The following is a 5,883-nucleotide window of genomic DNA, read 5'->3' as shown; positions in this document are numbered from 1 at the left end:
ACATGTGTCATCAGCGTATGTTGTTAGGAATGTGTTACTAAAATAAAATAAAAATAAATAAAATCTCTCTTAAAATATTTAAAACCGGAAGGTTAAAGAAAATAAACATAATCAAACCGTATGCATGAAAAAATTAATAAATCAAATAAAATAATCTCTAGTCAAATTTACAATCTAATATACAATATTTACACAATGGACCTGAGGATCCCTGAGCCCACTCTATCCCCCACGTGTGAGGCGTAGAGCAGAGCTCGTAAGATCCCAGCGCATCTCTCTCGCCGCATCACTGGTAGTGAGTCAGTGGAAGCTGACCAAGTGCGCTAAAGCCGCAAACACTCTGGCCATTGCCAGAACTCCAATTGTCCATTTTTATTTTACAATAAGTCTCTTGGCCACTGCCGTTTCAACCTTCTAGGTGAGCTGTAGGGATGGGTGGAACTAGATAAGGATTGAACCAAAGGATTAGGATGGTTAGAAAGGTTTATATAGAATTTATTTCTTTGTTTAGTTTTTTTTTGTTATTGATTTATTTATTAGTTCTGGTAAGCGATTGAACAGATATGGTACCATATAGTTGAAGTTACGTTTTCCAAATTTATTGTTATAGGGTGGTTCGATAGATTTAATTTTTTCCTTACATTTTTTTATATATATTAATGTTTACGAATATAAATTATTGATGTTTCATTTAATGTTTTGATATTGTTTCTTCTTTTCTATAATAAGTCTTTGTGATCGACCAAGAAAAAAGAATTATTATCCCCTGATTTTCTTTTTTAAAGTAATATGTTTTTTTATACTGGAAGATTATTGATTAACCGTGTGTATAGATGAATGGAATATGGTCCGGATGCGGTAAAAAAAAACAACTCAAATAGTAGATAATTATACTATTTTATTGAGCCATCGTTTCGCCCCATGTTCCAGGGCTTTGTCAGGGCTGTTTTGACGTCAGTCAAAAACAAAGTTTTTTTTTTAGTTTTTTTTTTTACCACACCCGGACCATATTCCATTCATGTTTTTTTATATATAGAAACTAATCTGCTACGGAACACGCATCATAAAACTATCACATAGCACCCAACTGGGGTCCAGAGTTGGGCAAAATCAGCTGTAGTTGAACCTAATCGCGAAAACTACCATGGATACCGTGTTTATTTATCAATGATTCATTCATGAGTAAGGGTCGTATCCATGACAACATTAACTACTAGTTTCTACTATAGTTAAACATCAAACTCAAGTAAGGTTAGCAATGCTATATCCTATCCTAAACAGAAATTCCAAACTAAAACCAGAAACAACTGTTCTTATATTTAAAACAATCCTCAGGCCACTGCTGATGTACGGCTGTGAAGTCTGGGGAGCGGCATCCTTCACGAAAAGGAAAAAACTACAATCTTTTCAAAATAAAGTCCTAAGAATCGCAGTTAATGCTCCTTGGTACATAAGAAATAGCCAATAGCATCGCGAATTACAGATGGAGTCAATAGAGGATTGTATCAAAAAACGGTTCATGAAGTTCCACACCCAGTTGCCGACAGTTAAAGGAGCAGTGACCTACAACCTGGGAAACCCAACCTCAACCCGAAGACTGAAGCCCAGCCCAGATGTCCTGCAGCAACATTATTTTATAAATTTTTAATAAATATAAAATTAATTCATAGTCGCTCTACCTCTATTTACTTATTATTAATATTCATTTTATTTATTCTTTATTATTATTTGTTTCTTCTCTCTTCCCTTTTTCAAATTAACTTGTTGTTTTTTTTTACTATTAGAAGACAATTTTTTGTTTTATTTAAGAGTACCATTATTTTTTGTTATTAATTTTACTTTGCTCTTTTATTAAGAAGAATTATTCTTATCTATTTATTTTATTTTATATTTTTCTTTTATTTTAATAAGAACATTGTATATAGTTAGGGGTGTCATTTGTATGACTATATCCCCTAATAATCAACTGTTAAAATATATATAATATAAATTATATCAACCATGTAAGGCCCACCAGGTCGATCTGGTATAAAAATAAAAAAACTATAGTTAATTTTTGCTCATCTCTGCTTACATCTCAACGCTTTGAGTAGATAGGTGGGCTTGTGTTTAAGTTATTACAATTTTTTGAAATTAAAAAAAAAAGTACAATGAACTAAACATACACTTGCTCTCAGGAGGGATCTAGCGGTTTTTCTCCTTCAGTTATTTATATATGTTTTAATATCGCACTAGTATTTCTAAAGTGACATAAGTCTAAAACCTACAGTTCTGGATATGTGACACTCTTGCCTATGGAGGGGGAATAGCATTAAGGCAGTAAGAGTGACACAAGTGCCCTCTGGCGGACAAGCTCTGAAGCTAGGTTGATACAGTTTTGATGATTCATAAAGATATATTTACCAATTTCTTTCATAGTCATAACTCAAAAACACCGATTTTTGAGTTGTGTCACTTTAGAAATACTAGTGCGATATATTCTATATTTAAACATCGTTTATTATTGTTATCAATGAGAACCGTTTAGGTTTTTTTTTTTTTTTTGATAATCACAATTAAAGAAACTTTAAGAGTTAGATTTTTTTTTGTTTTAAACTTGGAACTTAAACCATCAAATTCCACCCGAATCCAATCCTTACAGTCCAAAATCCTTCGTAAAATCCTTAATGCTCCTTACTTTGTCACAAATCAAGTTATCCATCAGGACCTCACTGTCCCATATGTTGCCAATTTGGCCAAAACCAGATACCATTCCTTCCATAATAAACTTCTCAACCACCCAAATCCACTTGTTTCTAACCTGGCTTCTCCTTCATTAACTAATAATCCTCCTAGGCGTCTGAAAAGAAGATGGCCTCGAGATCTTCTCCTCTAGAAATGTTATTGGAGTTCTACCAATGGGTAGATTCTCCACATGTTTGTATCATGTCACTATGTCACCTACAGCAAATTTACTTGTTGTATATATGTTTTATACAGTTGTAAATAACAATAAATAAATTAATAAAAAAAACAAAAAAAAAATTGTAACTTAAACCCTGCCAAACTATGTCAACAAGTATCAGACCTAGCTTATATTGGAGATCATTCAATTGTTCATTGACATGGCGAATTTAATAAAAATTTTTGGTGTTGTTTTCGAGAAAATCGAAAAAATGTTAAAAGTCGATTTTATAAAGTAGCATCAACGGTCAGTCAAAAAAGTCATGAAAACCTACTCTCATATTCCAGGTATTGCCTTTTTTTTATTATTTTTTTAAGGCATCAACTACTTCGGAGTAATTATTGTCTTAATTTCCGAATTTTGTCTTCATATTGAAAAATGAGAATTTGGGGTTAAATTTAATTAAATTTTACGGTAAAGTTTTGAGTGATTCAGAAATTTGAAAAGTTTATTTACAGTCTGGTTGTTATCCTGCAAAATTAAATGGAGATGTGCTGGTAATTCATACAAAGATTTGATGGAGTCGTATGCTTGGCATTCGGTTAGGATGTGTTTTACGGCAAGTCGCATTACGAAAGTCTGGCATACAGGTGCAAAATCGCAGGTGAGTGTTATTTTTTTACTTTATTTTCATTTCAGTAGTTGTTAGTTTGCGGCTTTAGTGCACTTGCTCAGCCTCCTCTGGCACATTACAACTGATGGATCTTATGAGTTCTGTTCCACCCCTCAGACGATAGAGTAGGCTCAGGGATCCTCAGGTCGATTGTGTAAATAAGAGATAGAGAGAGATAGAGAAATACTTTATTCATCTATGCTGCCCAAAAAAATCAGATTGCTATATCACACAGCATACTTATCAATCCGTAATTGGACATATATAATTTACATATAATTACATGGTATAATAAATAAATAGAAAGAAAACCATTTTTTTCTCTACAGTTTCCTTTTACAATCAATTTCGATCTTTACGCCAAATACAAATATTTCAATTCATTCCTTTTTTTCCTTCCCTTTTCTGTTCCTTCAATTTCACCATTTCACAATTTTTAATTCATCCAATCAACAAATTCACTCTCCCGAATTCACCCTCCTAGATCCTCTTCAGTGACCCGCTAAACAAATTCACTATTAGACGGCAATGTTAGATCAGACCATTAATAATAGTCACAGCAGTAGATCAGCTTACCAAAAAACAAACAAATACATTTTACGAGAACAAGACTAACACTTAGATTCAAAGGAAAATATAATAAAAAGCCGGTTGCATGAAACACTTGAATGGATAAATAAATAAGTTAAAAAAATTAAATAAATAAAAGAGTGTAAAAGTGACTAGAGATTATTTTATTTATTTATTTTTTCATGCACATAGTTTTATTATGTTCATTTTCTTTATCCTTCTGTTTGTATATATTTTAAGAGACGTTTTATTTATTTTTATGTACTATTTTTTTTCATTTATTTATTTACTTTTATTCTTATTTTATTTTGTTTTAGTATGAATGTGATCATTCATCACTATTATCTATTGCCCACAACGGTGTGGCAGATTGTAGTATCCATCAATAAATAGTTTTTTTTTTTAATTTAAAAAAATAGTTGTTAATTAAATTATTAGTTGTACCACTTATGCACTCTCCCTAAATATGTAATTTCAATACGACTTTATGTTTTTGAGCTGAACTGTTTTGCGAGACTAGGTTTTTTGCACTGAGGTGACCTAAAAACATGTATTTCCATCAAAATATTGAATTCGTAACTTTTCACCACCAGTGTGACAACTTTCAGTCGGTCCTCTAGTGACCCATTCCTCTTGTTCATGTATCATCATTAACATAAAGGGAAGATAAGGTTGAACTCAAAGAACATCTCTGCCTCAAACCGTTTCTTAAGGGTACCTTTTTTTTTGTCCATAATACTCCAATTGTTTCCAAAAATATTTTTTATAATGCGTCAATAAATTTATGCTATAATCATAAACAAGAGTGTAAATGTGACTAGAGATTATATTATTTTATAATTATGTTATTTCTATTTTATTTTGATTATGTTCATTTTATTTATTCTTCTGTTTGTATATATTTCAAGAGAGTTTTTTTTTTCATTCAGTCATTTATTTATTTTATTTTATTTTAGTATGAATGTGATGGTTCATTCATCACTATTACCTATTGCTCACAACTGTGTGGCAGATTGTAATATCTATTAATAAATAAAAAGTATTTTTATAAATTATAAAACAACCCAAAATATAAAAAGGCAATGAGCAATAAACCCCGCCGAGAGCGATCTCAAATCAATAAATTGACAATTGATGTTTCCCAATTTTAAGAGATTTTAAAATTAGGCCCGCAATGTATATTACTAAAATAAAAAAAGGATTATATTTATCATAATTATGAAATATCCAAGTATAGATCAAAAGGGAGAAAATCAATTTTGTTTACAATAGTAGTAATAAATAAACTAAAAATATTTTTATTTGAATGATTCAACAATTGTTGCAATTGTTACTATTTCACATTTGTTAGATTAGGTCAAACTGAATGTGATAACACTTCTATACTTTAAAAGTTATTTGGTATAAAATTAAAAAAATTTATATTCCAGTCATAAAAAATGCTATGTCATCATCCCATATGAAAAAGTAACTGACCTTAATAGTTTTATAAATTAGTTCTCTTTACTTATCACGAATTTGAAAACACATGTTTAACTATTGTATAATGTCTGAAAGCAGACAAAGAATAATTATCTACCGTTATACAATATAATGAACATCACCTTACGCCTTACATCAGATCTTACAATTGTTAACTAAATATAGCTAACTACGTCTGTTACATTTTTAGGGAGATATAATGTAAACTAGGATTGTTTAGATGATTATCTATGTTTGTGAAGTAAGCTTTGTATGTTGGATTGCAATAAAATTT

This window comes from Halyomorpha halys, unplaced genomic scaffold (assembly GCF_000696795.3).
Source record: "Halyomorpha halys isolate HHAL.00 unplaced genomic scaffold, Hhal_1.1 Scaffold183.1, whole genome shotgun sequence".
Taxonomy (NCBI): Eukaryota; Metazoa; Arthropoda; class Insecta; order Hemiptera; family Pentatomidae; genus Halyomorpha; species Halyomorpha halys.
This window is presented reverse-complemented; position numbering follows the sequence as displayed.